This window comes from Centruroides vittatus, unplaced genomic scaffold, assembly GCF_030686945.1.
Source record: "Centruroides vittatus isolate TY-2023 unplaced genomic scaffold, ASM3068694v2 contig_15, whole genome shotgun sequence".
Lineage (NCBI taxonomy): Eukaryota > Metazoa > Arthropoda > Arachnida > Scorpiones > Buthidae > Centruroides > Centruroides vittatus.
Window position 1 is genome coordinate 1,216,734 of NW_027120927.1, and position 21,062 is coordinate 1,237,795.

The 21,062-nt window shown below is 33.3% G+C and overlaps 1 protein-coding gene across 1 annotated transcript in view; it reads right to left on the reverse strand.

Moving 5' to 3' along the window:
- LOC136968568 (chromosome transmission fidelity protein 8 homolog) overlaps nt 1-21,062 on the reverse strand; it is a 31,660-nt gene that overhangs the window by 1,473 nt on the left and 9,125 nt on the right. The gene's annotated exons all lie outside the window — the stretch shown is intronic.

Genomic DNA, 21,062 nt, shown 5'->3' on the forward strand with positions numbered 1-21,062 from the left:
TGTATTTTAACCAAGACAAGGAACCGTATGCCAAGTCCTCCAAAGTTTCAGATCCTACCATGGACACTCCCTCCTTTAACACACAAATACAACTAGTATATAAGGTGAGATAATGGGTGGGTTTAAGGACAACATTGAGTCTTAAGGTCCCCAAGTAGTTTTGTTTTCTCCCACACACAACTCATAAATAAGGGCAGCAAACTCATTTTCTTGAAAAAATGCCCTAATCATGATTATAAACATGGTGGTTCTTTTCAAACACATATACATAGTTGCATAATGAACACCTTTGTAGATCCCAATTATTTCTGGTAATTCAATGTAGAAAAATATCTCCTATTCACTAAAAATTAGTTGATCAGGATTTGGATTTGAGCCAATATATATATCCAAAAGCACACGTTACATATCACACTTCCCGAATTTCAGATTCAAAACAACAGTTTCAGGATGCATTTTGTACAGAGAAAGAACCTATTATATGGCCTAAGTCAGGGATGGCAAACCTTTTAAAGTGCACGTGGCTATATAGTAAGCTTATCTTTAAGTGTTTGAGTGCCAAAGTTTTAGTCTGTGAATAACTGTGTTTAAAGCATATTCATTTTATTTACTCGAGTAAATGCAAAAAAGCCGATTGAAAAAGACGGGTGATTAAATGAAATTGTACGACACATTACATTACGTGCACCACGGGTTCCGCCATCCCCGGCCTAAGTCGACACGTCCGATTTTTCGGCACGTTTGAGAAAACGTACTCGCCGCCGGTATATTTATTTTTGCCCGTACGTCTGGATAATTACGCATAAACACGATATTGTCGTCAAACCAAACGACTATTCTGTTTCTTCGAGATTTGTAAGTGGTATGGGAGGCTTGGTATATCGTTTATTCAAATGCATCTCAAGGTCATTAAATACTGTTCATTTTACCTTAAATATATGTCACAGACCATTGTATTCCAATTTAGTCACTATTGAAAAATAAACACACACACAATGTTATAAGAGTGCCGACGAAAGTAAAAACGGTAATAGTTATTGCCTCACCTTGCATGCATAAAGAATGGCAAGAGCCAACATATCTTATTGGAATGCTACATCATCTCAATATCTGTACAAGAAAATTGTAGCAAATATCGCCACCCTTCTCAAAAAATTACCGATATACTCTCTCCCTCCTCCCCGTGAGGAACGAAAACATTTGAGGATCTCTATACAAAAACTGGATAGTTGGAAAAAATCAATTTTTATACAGTTTGAAAGTGAAACAAGATATTTGCAAAATACTCTGTATATATAGCATACGTAACCGGTATTTAAAAATTTTATATGCCAAAACGGGTCGGCAAACTACGGCCCACGGGAGCGATAGAAATTACAAATTTGGAAGTCCGGTACGACGAAACGCGAAGAACGAAATTGTCCGAGAAGAAACAATTTCGTTCTTCACATTAGTACAAATTTTCGCCATTCTATAAAAAGTTCATTAAAAATGTTTTTAAGTATAAATATTAATATATTATATATGTAAAAATATCACTTCCTAATAAAAAATAAAACAAAAGTTTTCTTTACGAGTAGATGTACGTATTAAAAAGTATACCTATTCGAGTTTGCGACCGGGCCCGACGAACCCGATTTCTTTACGGTCCGGCCCGTGCTAAAATATAGCATATTCTTATCAAAAATGGGATTAATTATCCCACTCCCATGAATATTCTTACTCTTAACCAATTTAGTCTTAATAAAAATATTTAAAAGTTTCAATGAAAATCATATTTTTTACCCATTTTAAGATATTGTGCACAGCCAGTAGTTTCCAATGAACTGTGTGCTCGCGCACGAAGAAATTAATCCGAAATTTTCGTGTGCACTGCTATATGGCAATTTTTCCATTCGTGCTAGTATCAGGTCGTCGGTTGTCCCATTTTTGCATAGAAGTCCTCAATTATTTTTCAAGTTTCTGTCCAAAAGTTTTAGGGAGTTTTCTGCCAAAGAAGCATCTCGCACAAGTTGGGAGCGAGAAGCTTTCTTTAAAATATGCAGAAGTTTATACCAAATCTCAAAACCACATCTATTATAGGCCGTTTTTGTCCAAATGTGTATCGTCGTTACTAAAAATATCATCAATTATTTGCAGTGTCGGTTTGATATCTGGCTATAATAATTTGTATTGCACTACATTTTGTGTTGTAATAGCAAATAGTTTGAGAACTTTACATTAGAAAGTACTGTACTTGACTTTACTGCAAATCTATCAATGTTTGTTTTGTAAATAAACAGCCCATTCATAACTACACAGATGTTTTTGCATCCTACAAAGAGTACTACCGATTAGTCAAATTTTGAGACTGGAATTCATACAGTTAAACTTTTCAAAAATGTTTGTTTGAACCCAAATGGCATCTGTGCAAATACTGGACTATCGTACCGTCACCTGTTGGGGGAGTGTCTCGACTGTCGAAGGCGTTGGCGCGATAATCTCGAGAAGAGTCTATACAACATTGTGTGATAATGATTTGCTCTCGGGGGAAAATGCTACCTCAATTGAAGTGGAAGTATAACAAATGTCTTTCTCTGCTAGTAATATTATACCTATTGCTTATTTCTGGTATAGAACCTAACCCGGGACCTTTGTCTAGATCTCCTCGACGTGGCGGCCACGTAGATATGCAAAAGAAGGGGCGTGGGAGGCCGCGCAGTGTCATTCTTAAAGCTATAGAAAAAATAAGTATATCTGGAATTGATTCCAGTCAAGAAATTCTGCCTGAAGAACAGGAGTATGATAGAGAGGAATTAAACGATGGGAGAACTCCAAAAATACAAGACTACTTTCATACCGCACGAGGAGCAGACATTCCAACAGCAGAAGAACAAAAATATTCGCTGAAATCCATATACGATTTGATTCAAGAAAAATTCAATCAATTAAACACAGAGTTACAAAATATCAAATCAGAAGTTAATAATCTGAAAGAAGAAAACAGAGTTTACCAATTGGAATCCAAAAGAGTTGCACAAAAATTGGAAGAAATGGATTCAATAACTAAGGATAATTCCCACACAAAAGGTGAGCTAGAATTTGAAATAGATCAATTATTAAATGAAAAAACGAACAAAAATATAGTAATTATTAATTTTCCGTTTGAAACTTCGGAATATCTAAAAGAAATCGAACAATTTATATCAAGAGAACTAGGGATAACAAATAGTTCAATAGATAGTATAATTAAACTAACTAATAATGAATACAAGCCTATGGTGAAAATAGTTCTATCCTCAACATATGATAGAAATTTAATGCTTAAAGAATTCTGGTCTAAGAGAGCAAAAATCAATTTAGACGAACATAAAAAAATTATATTCAAAACAGATCTCTGTAGAAGATCGAGATTGAGGAGAAAAAATTTGATACCAATATTCCAACGAGAAAAAGCCAAAGGCATTAAAATAATAATGAGAGATGATTATTATATAAAGAAAGAGAATATCTATACGTACGATCTCCACTTACAAAAAGCGATACGTGTAAGGGGTGTTTTAGATCTAAATTAAAGGGTCAATTAAATAAATGTGTCAAAAAATCCTTCATTTCTACGAATAATCAAAGAACAGAAGTTTCTATAAACCTAGAAATACTAGAAAATAATAACCAACAAGGATATAGAATAGAGCTGACAAACTTAGTAGTTGGACTACCATTAGAAGAAGGTGAATATACAAAAAGATATAATTCCAAAATTTGTTTTGGATTCTGGAATATACAAGGTATCCAAAGAAAGCTATACACAGATACATTTTATAGATATTTGAATTCCAATACAGTTATTGGTTTGTCTGAAACTTGGTTGATCCAGCTAAAAATAGAAGATATAACATATTTAGAACGAACCTTCTTAGTATTGGAAAGTAAAGGTCAAAGAAGTAGCAAATTCGGTCGACCCTTTGGAGGACTCTTATTGTTAATTAATAAAAATCTAGGTAAATTGAGATTTTGGATTGCTGATAACAATTACATCCTAGCCGAATTAGAACTCTGTCGACATTTAAGTTCACGCCGGAGAGAAACGCGTATAGGAATTATACTCGTATACCTCCCACCAAATTCCGACAAAAAGAGAATCTTAGTAGAAATTCAAAATAAGATAATACAGAGAACTAATATTACAGATTTGTGGATAATTGGGGGTGATGCTAATAGTCGAATAGGTGAAGCAATGGATACAAAAAACAAAAATAACAATGGAATTATTGATAATATCAGAATGTCTAAAGATAAAGTAAGTAACTTAGAAGGAAAATCATTACTAGAATTTGTACAAGATGTTAATCTATATATTTTGAATGGACGACTCCCGAGTGACCGTCCTGCGGAATATACCTACCCGTCTAGCTTAGGCAAATCTGCGATTGACTATATAATTTGTTCGGAAACTGCCCTAAATAAGATTAAGGAATTTAGAGTCTTGAATATCGATATGTCAGACCACTTCCCTGTACAACTAGAACTCAATGGAGCCCCATACGAAAACAGGGAAGAGCAAATTCAAAAAAATAATCGAACCTATAGAAGAGAGACGAAAAGAAGTTTTAATCTGAAAAAATTCAAAAATGAATTCGACAATCAATTGCCGACGATACAATATAAAGAAAATAATATAACGGCTGTGCAGAAATATGATAAATTAGTAAATATAATAGACCAATTTCGATACAAAACCTCTTGGAACATTAATAGAACACATCCCAAACAAATTTGGTTTGATAAGAGTTGTTACTTACATAAGATTAAAAAACAACGTAGCTTACAATATTTTAGAAAAATGAACTCTGAGTCAACGTTGAAAGAATATATAAGGAACAAAAAAATATATCAAAACCTAATTAAAGCCAAAAAGAAGAAATATTATTCTGAGATGAGTGATCAATTATTAAAAGCTAAAGATACGAAAAAATTTTGGAATATCATTAAACAAGTCAGAAATAAAACACAAACTCCAGAGCCTAAATGCTATGTAACGTATGATAATTGGCAACAATACTTTGCATTTATCTTTGTAGGAAATGGAAAATTCCTCAATGTGCAGAGAATACCACACTTAACTGTTATGAATGAACCACTAACAGAAATATTTAATGAAGAAAATTTACACGGGTGTATCAATAAAATAAGAGAGAGAACTGCTCCGGGTGCCGATTCCATCACCGACGCGATAATCAAAAACTTTTCGATCGAAGGAATTCGTCTATTGGCTAATCTATACAATAACTTCTGTAATACGGGTACAATACCTAGAGATTGGAACAAAATCATCTTCCAAATGATATTTAAAAAAGGTGAAAGAAGCTGTCCGGCCAACTATCGACCTATCGCTCTTTTGTCTGGGTTTCGCAAACTGTTTACAGCAGTACTAACAGAAAAGTTTAACGAGTGGACAGTGTATAATTGAGTAATTTATTATTCTCAGTTTGCCTTCGCAAAAAACGGAGGCACCCAAATTGCATTATTTTCTGTCGACAATACTAATTCAATTACAATTATATAAAAAACGACAAAAAGTCTTTGCCTTGTTTTTGGACATCGAAAAAACATATGACTCGGTGGGTATTGCAGTATTACTAGAGAAGTTAAGCAAAAATGGAGCAGATACACGTATGATTAGAATAATCGATCAATTGTTCGGACACTACGAAGTAATCATTAAACAATTTGACAAGAAATGGCCAGAATTACAAGTGAATAGAGGTCTTCTTCAAGGTGACCCTTGGTCTCCACATCTTTTTAACTATTTCCTAGCAGACATAAATGAATGTTTTGAGAAAGAAGACGATGGATTTTATATAGACGGCCGAGTAATCCACTCTATAGCACATGCGGACGACATCGTACTAGTCGCACCCACGGCAGCGGGTCTTCGAAGAAAAATTAGAAATATACAAAAATATTTCGATACATTAAAATTAAGCATCAATCCGAGAAAATCTTCGGTCACGATATTTCGTAATGGATCCAAACTTGCAAAAAAAGCACATCATTCTTGACGAACAAAGTACAAGAGATAAAATTTTTGGGAATTATACTGACCCCCACAATAACTTTTGAAAAGCAATATAAAAAAGTCGTTCACAAATCAAATTGTCTGATTAATAATATGGTGAAACTTTGTACACATATTAAGTCATTTTAGACTGTTTACCTCTATAATTTTTAATGCAATATCCTATGCCTCACCAATTTGGAGTCTAACAAATTATAAGAAACTTGAATCCATTCAAAATAAATTTATTCGAAAAATTTTTACATTGGAATACAATATTGCCGGTTACGCTCTTAGAATCGAACTCAACAGATTTAGATTAGCTCCTTTTCTATATAAGATCAGAGACAATGACAACCTTCCAACAAAACTATTATATTTGCTGAATAAAAAAATGTGTCAAAAATCTCAAAAAAATACCTGGATTAGTCAAATGAAGAATATAATCAATGAATACGGAGTTTCTATAGCTCCATTACTAGAAAATTCAGAAATTAGCGACATTATAAGGAAACAACTAATACATAATGCACTAGAAATCTCATTAGCTCGAGATATCGAAGAAATACATAAGAGAAGAGAGCCTAAATGGTATAAAATATTGCTAAATTACCCCTTCGATAATAACCGTGTGTTATCTAATATGTCGTTTACAGTCGAGAAGTTTTTCATTCAACTGAGATTAAATAGCAATATGGTTATAATTAATAATAGAATCTATAAAATTTCCAAAAGTAGCTGTCCAAGATGTCAAGAATTATTCACTAAGTATCACGTTTTCTGTGGATGTAAAAAAGGCTATGAACTAAGAATTAAAATGGATTTAAATCAATTAAATTTCATCACAGAAGAAAATCAAATGTATCGTTTCTTCCAAGGTGCAAATACTGCTATGATTTACAAATTATATAATTATACAAAAACCTTTTATAATCAATCCTTAAAAGGGTGAAAGAATTTGAATTGATCTGAACATTGTATATAATAATACTAACTGATAAAAACTGAATATGTTATAGAATGAACATTGATCATAGTCATAATTATGTTATAACTCCCTGTAATAACAGGCTATTGCCTAATATGACTAATAAATTATTATTACTGTCACCTGTTGAGAAAATAAGTAAAAATTTCTTATAATTTTTTCCCTCTATAAAAAAAATCACATTTATTAGCCTCAACTCTAATGTGTCAAACAAAAATTACTTTGATTGGTTGCAGTTTATATCTAATCATCATTTATTATATTCTAGTGCAAGGATCTCCAACCTATTGTCCGTGAGCCAAATATAGCTTCTGAAGCATGTTTATCCAACCCACGTAACTTGTTTTTGTCAACATTTGAACTACACTCGCTGGCCAATGAATTAGAAATAACAGTTTAATATTCTATTGGACCACCTTTAGCTCGAATTACATTTGATTTGGCACGGATTCTGTAAGGTGCCAAAGTGCTAAGTCCGACGCACGCCGGGCATTCGCTAGACTTTCCTTTAGTTTGCGTAAATTTTACGAAAGTCGTCTTCGCACTTGCCGAACCACTGCCGAAAAATTCTTGCACGATGGACGGTAGTGTTGTCGTCAAAGAAAGAGTCGTCACGTGTGGGAAAAAATGCAACGTTGCAGGACGAACTTGATCGGTAACAATGTTTGGGTACTCTTTGGAAGTCGCCCGACCTTCCGAGAATATCGGCGGACCGGTTCCGTCCCGACGGAACGTGCCCCGTGCCGTAATACCCCGTCGAAACCTCGACGAGTTAACGAGGCAAGCGGGCTCCGTCGTTTCGTGGGGCTCCCTCCAAACCATCTGTCTACCGTCGGTACAGAATAATTTGTCTAATAAAGTAATGTGGTCAGATTTGTCTGACCATATTACTTTTTCCAGTCCACAGATGTCCAATCGTGGCACTCTTGGCACCAGTATACAAACTTTCCGGTTCTTCGTGGAAAGTCGTATAGGCCCGAGACCGTTCGTACCGATTCTTTTCGGTTCCTGTGCATAGTTTGGGTAGATATGGGTCGGGGATGGGATTCATTAAATTCTTCCATCAATTGATGCACAGAGGAAGTCCTTTTTTTTCACACTAGCCTTTTCGGGCGACATCTGTCGTGTTCCAATTAACTGTTTTGGAGCCACAGTTACTTCTTTTAGACATCGCGTTATTTTTTATCAGCTTTACAGTTCTCGATAGCGTGGCTCCGGCGAGACGGGCATCGCAATCGGCCTTTTTTGAAACTTCGTCGAGTCCTTCGCTTTTCCCATTTTCACGAGCTTAACGACCATACCGACCGGCATTCTTAAATAGGAACTTACGAACATGTGGTAACTCGCACGACTCGAGTGGTTTGTACATAAGCTGCAAAATTACACTTAATATGCATGGAGGTTTCTAATTCAATGGCCGGTGAGTGTAGTTCAGAGCATAATTTTGAAAAGTCAACTAGAATTAATTGACCTTACTAAAAATGATTTTTATAAAAACCTATTTAAAGAAGAAAATTTGGTAAATTTTTACAAATCTGCAATCCCCCGTGCAGATTTGTAAAAACTGAATTTTCTGACTGATATATAATCTGAAAAAAACTGAATTTTATCCACGTAAATGATTTGTTATCGATTTAGAAGATATCCCCCGTGCAACCTGCCTGCTTCTGCTTTTATGTACCTTTGCAAAAATGAAATATGTGAAATCAAAATGTCAAACACCACTGTCCAATTTTTAAAGGAGATTTTAATATTGGGCACCACAAAATTTACCTCCAAGTTTGATTTACGTCCATTGTTATTCAGAAATAAGAAAATCTTAATCTTTGGATCTTTTGTACCTACTCTGCAGACTTGTCTTCTATGGTTCGTGTGTCCCTTCTCAGAAAAAGGTTGGAGAATTATTCCAGTGAAATTTACTGAATTTGGAATTTAATTATTCTATGGAAACTTTCATTGCAATTACAGATTTTTAATAAAATTACAAATAAAACCATGTGCGAATTAGACAAACCTATTCAAAGATAATGTCGTGTTCGTTATATAGCTTCTTTCAATTTAATTACATTTGTTAGTACAAGATGTTTAAAGACAATTCAACATAACAAAATACAAGTACAGGTATTCCTCCTACAACAGGTAGTTATGTTCCGAAAAAGTACCATGTTATGAGAATCAGTGGTATACAAAACAAAGGATTAGGTTCCAAAAGTATACTATTATTTCTCTAAGTAATGTGAAATATGTTTGGAAATAAATTAATAATCAATAATTAACAATTGACAAAGCAATCGCAATTAAAAATCCTCGTTTAAGTAAAAAAAATATTAAGACATAATATTTTTTTACGGTACGTATTTTTTACGGTACGTATTATGCATTAATATTTTTTTTACTTAAACGAGGGCATTTTCTTTTGACAAAAAAGACGAGACGACGAGGATACTTTGTAAATCTCGATCGGAAGCATCGGCAACATTTTCGTAGTTTTTTTATCACGAAAAATAATGTTATTAATTAAAAATTTGTTCTAGTGGGTTGTGTTTATTCAGTCAAGGACTTGATTTTTTTCCCTCCAGAATTTGTGTTTGAATACCAAATTGTTATACTATCAAGGTATTGCTATATTTTGTTCGTTGTTTTTATGAATGATTGCTTACCTATGGTTAGGAAGATTAAATAAACTTACCTAAAAATGTTTAAGACAGTCAGTGTGTTTTTTATAGCTTAAAGGCTAAAACCCGAAAGGATAATTTTTTTTTGTCATTGTTGTTGCTCAGTTTTCATTAAAGCAAACCTGATGAAAGGCACAAAACAAATTAAAAATTTCAATATCTAAAATCCATGGGCAAATTTGAGACGTGTGCTTAAATAATATAGAACAACAAAGTTTGCACTTAAAAGTTGTGAAATTTTGTATGAGATTTCACCAATTTTCAAACTGAGTTGTAGAAATACCATGTTGTATGAGGGATACCTGTATTTTATCTGTAAGAAGAAAAATGCTACTTCATATATTTATTGTGTATATAACTGGAAAGATTTATATTTATTATAAACTATTTATTTTCTTTAATTCAATAAAAATATAATGTTTACTTTTGGGCATAAAATTAAATAAGCATTAAACATTGTGTTAAAAATTTTACTGCTATAGTTTATCCTAAAAAAATAAAGTTCTTATTCTGTTTATGGTAGTTGCCAAAAAAGATTACAAAATCATCATCATTTAAACTATTATGATAGCTTTTAATCTGACTTATATGTAACATGCCAAGTGTGAATTACCATGGTGGTTCGGTTCACAAATCTGACATTGCACAAGATTGTCATGTGCACATTCAATGATCTGTCTGTAGCATACCACATCTTACACCACAAGTTCACACACACCCAAATGAAATCATGCCTCTTTGCTAAAGAACGCGAGGTCCAGGATGTTTGTACTAGTGCAGATGAATTTTCCAAGACAATGGGAATACTGCCCTCGGCTCAATTAATCTACTAGTTTCAGTTCTTTTGCAATCATTTTGTAGCCTTGCAAAGGAATCCAATAAATTCAAATCTTAAAGAACAGGCAAAGGAATGACTCTCATAAAATTAGTATATAATTGAGCACTAATACAGTTAAGGAAGGTGGGCTTCACATCTGGTCACACACGCTGCCCCCTTCAATAAAGTGTATCAACTGCCAACATGGTGGAGGTGCACCAGGAAATTTTCAAGAAAACTCTTCAATGCACTGTTTGAGTAAGCAATTAGAGAAATATGTTTCAATAAAAATATCGTCTGTTGCTTGATAAGATCCATCGAACACTAAAGATTGGAAATGAGTGGAAATATTTGCAATCATACTTAAAAACAATAACTTCAACAGCAATGAATGCAACATGCTAACATACTGCAGAGACCCAGATGCAATCGGCTATTATGCACAGTCTAAGTAATCTCCTTGTCAACAACTTCCATTGTCAAATGAACATTCTTATCTACCCAGCGAGCATGAGAAAGTTGTACATATTCAGAAATCATATAGTTTGTACATATTTCATAAAAAATTAATTTTTGAAGTTAGGGTTTTTTGACTTGGAAATCCTATATAACCCCTTCAGTCACTGTGGCTACATTTGTTTGCTTCTTATTAAATTATCTGCTAGAAGACAGAACTGTTCCCTCAGTATTTTTCTGTATTTGCATATCCAAGATGGCTCACCCGAGAATTCGAGAACCTTCGGGTGAGCCATCTTTATCTGTCACCTCATTACGGGGTCCAGATAACCCGTTAGACACTTCGTCGACAGTTTTATGGAACAAAATATCTAATGATAAACTCTTTAACCAAATTACTTATATTAAGGAGGAACCGAATTTAATTCACGAAAATCTACGTGAAACCAAAGAACGACAAACAAAGACGGAGGAACAGATTACTAATTTACAGACCGAAAAAGACTGCACACACGCTACTTCATATATACTGTAAATATAACTGGAAAGATTTATATTTATTATAAACTGTTTATTTTCTTTAATTCAATAAAAATATAATGTTAAAAATATAATACACAATTTAAAATGGACACTATAACTAGTGATCATAATTGTAATAATATCATATTATACAATTACCCCAATTTGAGGGCTATTTCTAAAGAAGAAATTCATAAATTTATTGTTTCCTGGTTAAATATTCATAATATAGTTCAAGATGATATTTTAGAGGTAATCCAATTAACGAAATTACCAAAATTGACTTCAAAAATAATAATTCATAATAATCGACTCCGAAATGCCGTCTTTTTTATTTATATTTGAAAAAAAACAACAAAACCAACTTGAAGATTGGGGAGATACCCAAATATCACCAGACCTTACAAAAAACTTACTTTCGACGCTTCACGAAATACGAAAACTAAATCCACGAGCTAAATTACAGGACGATATTATAACAACAGAAAAAGAAAAAATTACATATAATATCAACACGAAAAGTCTGGTCTACGTAGATTCCTTTCTACCACTTTTCAACCCAATAACTTCTACTAGTCGACACACTATATATCAAAGTCAAACACAAAGTCGCTCGAACCTCGGAAATAACTATCCAATCTCTGTTATTAATTGGAACAGCCAAGGACTTAAACATAAAACTTCATTTGTTAACTTTATGCTTGTTAAATATAAACCGGTTATTTTTGCTATGACAGAAACTTAGATCACATCTGATAATTTTTATACATCTAACTTTTCCAATAAGTTTATGGTAGAATCTGTACTAGCAAGCAAATCGGCTTGCTAGTACGAATTGCCAGGACGCCCGAGTGGAGATTTTTGTATGTTGTAAGATAATCCAAGTAAAAAAATCTACTAATTATATATTATTTCTTGCCTCAATAAATAAAAAGTATCTACTAAATAAGAATAATAACCTATTGATGATAATGTTAACCTATGTGCCGCCCGGTGATCTAACTCCCTTAACAAAATCTTCAAAATTATTGATATTGGTATTATATAACCCCTTATATTATTATACTAGGAGACCTCAATTCCAGAGTCGGCAAAACGACGGACACCAAATATAAGGGAATCGCTTAATTTACAATTGTCGGAAATCCAAGGACGAACAGGCTAACAATACGGGGAAAAAATTAATAGAATTAATAATTGAATACAAACTATTTATACCGAACGGACGCATTAAATCCGATCTTCCCGCGGAATATACTCGTTTAACCCACAATGGTAAATCTACACTTGACCTTACAATATGTTCTGATTTACTCCCGGACTGTTGCACGGAATTCGTGATAACTTCATTTGATACGTCGGACCACTTCCCTACGATAACAAAATTTCTACTATTTTCCCCAAAGAAGACCTACAACCAATTTAATAATAGCCCAAAAATAAAATATAAAATTTCAAATTACCGAACAGAGGTCGATAACCGTTTGCTTGCCATCCCGGAAATAACGGATACTAATAGTGAAAAAATATACAAGTTAATGACGACGATTTTAAACGATTACACATGCCTTAATAAAAATAAAAGCAATCTTCAAAATAAAGCCAAAGAAACATGGTTTGACTCTGATTGTTACAGAATGAGAACGAAAAAACAAGCAGAATTTAATAGATTTATACGAAATCCTAATGATCTCAACTTTGATAACTATAAAAAAGCAAAATGGTCTTATAACAATCTACTGGAAACCAAAAAGTCAAATTATTTTCGCAAAATTTAATTAAACTTAATTAAAAATAATAATGACGGTAAATTATTTTGGAATATAATACGGAGATTTCGGCCAAAATCAAATTTAATTGGAAGTTCTTATTCAATAGACTACGATACTTGGAAGCACATTTTTCAGAGATTCCCACAAACTCATGCACATGGGACTCTTGCTCTTGTTCATTCTTCACTTGTCTCACTAACTTTGAATGGTGCAGAACAAGATTTTCCTACATCAAATATAGACAGTGTTAATGACAACATCATTAAGAATTGTGATCTCCATAAGTCTCTTAAGTTCAGACCGGTAAAAATGAGGTGGGAGAAAAAAGAATTTATTCTAGGAGATTCAACTTGTGATGACAACACGAGTAAGAATAGTTTTCCAGAAAAGAGAAAATACTGTTTTGCTTTAGTTTTCGGTCATCTGCATTATTTCGGGTGAAATAAGCTCATCTATAATCTCAAAGGTATTTCGTCGATGAAATTTTTCTACAGTTTGCCGAACAAACGTATACTCTGTACAGAAGACAGGTACTGTACTTCTTCAATTAAAACCATAGAAAAGGAAATAAAGGCATTTTTTTGGAATGCACATTAAAATGGAAAATATCAAATATCCTCATATTAGAGAATACTGGCATTCAAGTACAAACATCCCACTTTTATCAGAAGCAGTGCAAGTTTCACTGCTTCTGATAACATTCATCTTGCTAATAATGCTACTAAAGACCAAACATCAACAAACAAACTTTGGAAGGTATGCCCACTCTTAGAGTGAAAGATCAATGCCAACAACTCCCTCTCACAAAGAATGCAGTAGTGTTGATGAGCAGATGATCACGTTTACTGAATGAGTTAACTTTAAACAGTTTGTAAAAGGAAAACATAATCTCGAAGGAATTAAAAATTTTCTCTGTGGTGCTTCAAGGAAAGCATACGACTAAAATTTATCTAGGTACAGGTGCATCAACATAAGCACTTAGGTGTTAGAGGCAGGGCTTTGGAGCAGAGCTGGAGCACCGAAATTTGTAGTGCTCTGCTGCTCCAGTATATATATATATTTAATAGTTGACCAGTGAGAATGGAAGTGGCATAAGTCATAAAATTTAAAAATTGAGTTAAGTCCACGTTTGAAATCCTCTGACATAGTTCTGTTTTGTTTAGAATGAAAGTGGCTTTAGTCATTAGTACAGAAATTCACCACTAGGAGCAGCACTAATATTCATTTCTTACATTTCATTTTTCAATAACAATTTTAACAAACCATTAAATATTAAATTAAATTTCTCCAATTGGCCAATTGGCCATAAAGTGACTTATGCCACTTTCATTCTCACTGGCTCATTTCATAATTTGCATTTTGCATTGTTAAGTTTACAACACTTACCGTATTTTACGGACTATAAGACACACTTTTTCTTCGAAAAATTGCCTCCAAAATTCAGGTGCGTCTTATAGTCCGTAGCATCTTATAGGTATTTTTTTTAAAAAATTGCTTAAAAATTAAGGTGCGTCTTATAGTCCGTAAAATACGGTATATTATTTAACATGTGGCAAACTTGTCAAACGACACATAACCTTGCAATTTTTGTGTGTGCTTGGTCGTGAGTGTGACAGTCGTTCGTTTCTGTTCGTAATCAATTTGTTATAATCGTGTATCGTAATTTGTTTGCAGAGGTAAAATTATTATTATTTGGTTATTTTGTATGCATGAATGTTTATATGTGTTATTTCTCAATTAATAACACTTAAATATTTGATTATTTAAGCCATGGCATCAAACCAAAATTTAAAACCATCACTCGTGATAGACAGTCGATTTACGAAAGAAAGCTTAAAAAAATATTTGTATTTGAATACGATAACGGGAAGAAGCGAGTTACGTGCAAGATGGAACACATTGTAAATGGCAAATCAATACAATGCAATTTCGAGACAAGTGGAACTAGTGCGTTGAAAAAGTTCAATCTTAGGCAGCATGTAAAGCATAATCATCCTGAAATTTACAAAGGGTTAGTTAAAAGGAAGGATCGAGAAGACAAAGTCGCTGCAAGAAGAAAACGTAATCACAAAAATTTTACCATTGCTCTTTCGTGTCATAAGAAATGCAGAACTGATCAACCAAAAATTGATACATATTTTACATCGTCGAAGATTACAATCACTATGGATAATAATACTTTCTGCAAGGGACTCATTGAGATGATTAGTATGAGTACGATACCACTCGCTACATTCAAGTTAAATAACAAAGGATTCCAAAAGATGCTGGCAAAATGGCTCAGAAGCTTGGTGTATCGACAGGACACGATGCTGTTCGTCTATTAGTAATAAGCATAGCAGAGTCTGCTCGCATCAATCTCAGACAAACTTTAAAAGAACAATTATGCTTTTTAATTAAGCTAGATGCTGCAACCTGTGGAAATAGAAATTTTCTTGCCATCAATGTACAATTTTAGAATAAAAAAAAAAGAAAACTGAAATTAAAATATTGGATATTATCGATACCAAAGGACGGCATAACTCTTTTTATGTGAAAAATCAAATTAAAGAAACTTTAAACAAATTTGAAATCAATGAAAAACAAGTACTAAGTATTTGTGTAGATAATGCAGCAAACACGACATGTACTGTAAATAAACTTTGCGATCATGAAAATATTTCATGATCGTAAAAAAAAGATGAAAAAACTGAAGACATTGAAGAAATGAATGTAGACATTTTGCAACAGTGGGTTAAAGATCCTTCCCTAATATTGCCAGCGTGGACTAATGATAATACGAAAATTAACGTAATGAGGTGTGGAATTCACACTTTTCAATTGTACGTAACAATACGTAATGTTTTGCTGAAAATGTACAGTAAAACTCAATTCCTAGATACAGTAACGAGACGGGGTTCTACATATGCCATGCTCGATTATCTTTTTTTCAAAGACTACTGCGACCAAGTAGCTGCTGCCGCAACAAAAGACCTAGAACTTAGCAAAGCAGAATGGGACAAAGTAAAAGATATCACAGCTGTTTTAGAAAAACCAAATATTTCGACAATTGCCCTTCAAACTGCCGATCTTACTCCGGGTATGTTTATGAAAGAACAGTGTAAACTAGAAAAATGTATGGAAGAATTTGGAGGATATGTTGCATTAGGATTTCTGTCCTCCATGAAAAAGTGGAAAGAAAAGCTTTTTCAAAACACACATTTTCTTGCTGGAGTGTGTGTGTTGATTCTAGGTATAGAATCTGATTAAGTGCACCAGAAAAACTAAAAGTGAGAGGAAGTCTTTCAGACATCCGACGGCAAATCAAAAGGTAAATACTAATTGATTTGGCCGAAGAGCTAGCAATTGTTAAGCTGTCACAGCTAACTTGTAATATAATAAATATAGATTCGGAAGACAATGATTTTGAAAAAGAATTGGATAGAAGAGAAAACAGTAGTCGAATTTCCACTATACATAATAAAGATGACAACAAAGTAGACAAACATATTGAGAAAGACTGTAATGCAATAGATGATGCGGGGAGATTAAAGGTGAATGTATTTGAAGCCATTGACCATTATCAGAAAAGCATGCAGAGTCGCTTCGAGCATGCCAACTTCTCAAGCAAGTGTCGAGGGTCTATTTTCCGGATTAAGATTAATTTTAAGTGATAATAGGCAGTCAACAAACAATAATTTGCTGTCTGCCATTTTATTTATTAAAATCAACGAATAAATTTTAGGTTATATGTTAATTTTTTAAATAAATAAATTAGTCGTAAATAAACAAGTTTTTTAAAAATATGTACAGTACTTATATATCAACGAAAAAATTAATGTAATTCTTACAAGAATATTTTAACCAGAACATGGAGCGGAGCTGGAGCAAATACTTTGATGCCGGAGTGGAGCTGTAGTGAAGCAACTCAAAAAAATGGTCGCTCCAAAGCCCTGGTTGGAGGATCTGTTGTCATGAAACTAATGGAAACAATTCCTAAAAATTGTAATTATAAGGTTTATTTCGATAATTGAAGCGTGCATTGCCATAAGGTTGTAAATGCCATTTTTCTCAAAACATTTTATTGAAGAAATGAATTTTAAATGCAATGTTTTTTCCTACAAAAAAATATTGTGGCGATAGTGGCACTCTAAGTGGCTATATTTTGAAGATAAATTTATGTGCAAGCCACGTGACTTTTGGCGCGTAAAATGTTACGGTTTACATTTACATCATTTTGTTATTCCGATTTGTAACACAGTGAGTTTTTTACGCAGAACCGGATAACCAAATCCCAGTTTATTAATAGTTAACCTGTATCACCTTATTATTTGATATTTCAAAATGATATTTGGACTTCCATTAATCTTTCAAATTTGAAGTTTTTAAATACATTTTAACTTTTATTACACTAAATTAATACCTTATTGTTTATATTTTCCTTTATTTATCATAATTATATTACAATCGACAAAGATTACAGACCAGTTCAAGTACCAAAACTATGGGCCCAACATTGTTGAAGCCAGGAAGCAGTCACTAATAGATTATTGCCAGTTTTTAATGTTAAAATTGATATTGAATTTGTAAATTGTGTTTAATAATTTAAATGTAAGTTTTTGGTATTCAAAACTGTTTTTCAGCTGTAGAAACATTAATTTTATGATTGCAATTGTTTTTGGAATCTACAACTTTGAGCACTTTCACAATTTTGGCATTTACAACGTTATGGCTCTAACCCTGTTTTTAAACTTTTTTCGTTTCCTTACCATCATACTTAGGTGTTTGAAATTAAACCCAATGTTTTATTCCAAAGTGTAAATTGTTAAAATAATTTTTATAGCATTTGATTAAAGTTTGTTCATTAGAAAAAGTGTTTTTTCTCTCTCCTGAAAAGTTTGTTTTTTGGCATTTACAACATTATGGCATTGTACACTTCAATTATTTTACATCCATTCAACTTCTGAGAGAGTTGAAGAGACCATTGGAATATTATCTATTGGGACCATGAAAAGCAATTGGCTATCAGGATGTATTATAAAGTCTGATAACAATATGAAAAAAGGTCCTGGAGCAACGGACTATTGTGTATCTGAAGAAAGAGTTGTAATTGTGGGGTGATATAACAGCACGGTGCAGTTAACTTCAACTTTTGTAGGCATTGGTTACATTGATCAAGTTTGCTGATGGAGGAATTTTCAAAAAGACTTCTTCCAGGTGGATTTCCCCGAAATTGTACAAATGTACAATAAAATTATGGGTGGAGTGGCCTCCTTGATATTTTAATTTCTTTTTTGTTTTAATTTTATTTCTACATAAAGTGGACTGTGTGAGTATTCTTCCATTTTATGGATTTTGTCCATGTTAACAGTTGACTAGAATAGTGCATTACAATGAACTGGCCACAATATATCGACGGACTTCCTAAAACAGTGATTCTCAAAGTGGGGGTTGTGAAAAATTGATGCTAGATCAATTTTTTTTCAAATATTTTATAAATTTACTATGGATTCATGTTTAGAAATAATACAAATAAAAAATATATAAAATAATTTTTACTTAAATAAATTTCACATATAAATAATAAAAACAATATAAATATTTTAATACGAGCCTAAATATAATATTCATAAATTTGTGCACTATTGGAGAATCCCCCCAGTTCCACTCTCTGCCTAAACTATGTTCTATCGAACAGCGTTGTCATTTGGAATGGGGTTCGCTAGCAGCGTTGCGCCCGTAGGCAAGTTGAGTTAGAAATACAGTAGAGCATCGATTATCCGAAAACCGAGCAACCAAAAGCGTTTCGGTCGGGAAATTCAAATTTCCACTAGTGCCGTGGCACTGCAATATTTGGCTATGTCTTGGGATACTCCAATATTATTTTAGTTGATATGCATTTTTAGCTGGCAGCACTGGTGCGACCACGAGAGGGTACTTACAAATGTGCCAGTATTTGAACAAGACTTTTTTCCCATCGTGAATGGTAAGTTTTGCTTGTTTTTCTGAGGACTGTGTTGTGCTGAATCGGAACGTTTTGAGACTAGATTAACTTCCAAAATATAATGTTTTTTGTTTTTACATTTTTCAATATATTTACTTTGTTTGTGAAAAATAAAGAAATAATTTTTCAAAAAATTTCGTTAGGCTTAACATTGACAAAAATTCAACACAAAGCGACACGCAACGGAGAGAAATTTCAACATGAAATAGATTAATTAAACAAAACAAATTAACTCCTCCTAAATTTAAATTAACCCCCTCCCTCCAGGATGTTTTTCTACACATACTCATTCTTTGGGGGTCCTTTGAAAGTTTTAAGTGCAAAAGGGGGTCGTGGACCAAAAAGTTTGAGAAACACTGTCCTAAAAGATGCCAATTGGATAAATGCACAGGCAGGAATCAATGGCAGTGTAACAAATGTAAAATTATCCTTTGTCTGACTAAAACATGTAATTTTTTCTATAATTTTCATAAGAAATGAAGTTTAATTAAAGTTTATTTTTTAAGACATCAACTGGATAGAGCCACAGTGTACACAAATGTAGCCAGTTTCTATTTATAAATAAAACTGGCTACATTTGTGTCCACTGTGACTATCCAGTTGATATCTTGTAGAAACCTGAAACTTTATTATATGGTATTAAATGTGTTTCACTTCATGTCTTTAAATTCTTTTTTTCTTTAGTAGAAAAAATTCACGACTACTTTTCTGTTAACAAGATGCCAGTCGATAAGTACAGCAACAGGTAAGATTCAAGCTCTGAATGAGGGGTTTCACACCATCCCAGAATTGTTGACCCCTTGTGAGATATTCACGTCCAAAGGTCAGTTTTTAACACGTATCAGTATACTGCCTATTCTACATACTTTGCATGTAGTCGTGCACTTTGGTGTTTGCTATCACTCACACATCAGCATCCGGGGGGGGGGCGAGCCCCCACACCCCTAAAACTATATAACATCAAGTGGGCTACTCGAAGCCCACAAACAGTCGAGTGGGCTACTCGAAGCTGGCACAATTGCATGGGCTAAATAGTTAAACGCGATAGTTTTAGCAGAGCAACACAAATGACGGTATCGCGCATCGGATGAAAGTTACAACTGACGTCCCATTAACAGAAAAGAGCCTGTTTTTTTTTTTTTTTTTTTTTTTAAATTATACTGTTGGCCCTTTCATTTCTGATTGTTGCCAAAAGTAACCCAGCAACAGCTAAAAAAATGCCACAATGCTTGGTACTCTTTCCAGCAAATTTTTTTTAATGTATAAATTTTTGAAATAACATCAAGTTGCTTGAACATTCCAGTTTGAAATACTCTGTACAATAGTTTGAAAACCTATACAAGCCCCTTAAAGAGATTGAAAACATTTGTCCCAATATAAAAATTTTTTGTGGAGTTACTTATTGTTAGTGTTCCAGCCTCTCAAAAGTATATTCTGAATCCAAACTATGGGCGTGTTTTCTAGTAAAGCAACAGCTGATTTTAACAGTTATTGGTTTGTTTATCCAGCTGTAATAAAGTGACTTTACCAGATATCATGCCCAATACTACAACCAAGTCCAAAAAGAGTAGAAAATTCAGTGTCTGTATTAAAAGAAATGCTTATAAAATTGCCAAATCTTCAGTCTACTCTGAATTTAATCTCTAATTGTGACCATACATAGTCTGGACTGACAACAAGACAGATCACCTAACCAGCAGTTGTAATTTACATATTTGCTACCATGGTTCTAAATATGTATCAGTAGGGAGGCGATAGAATGTAAGGATTGGTTCAAGGGTAATTGTATCTGTATAAGAACAGATAGAATTT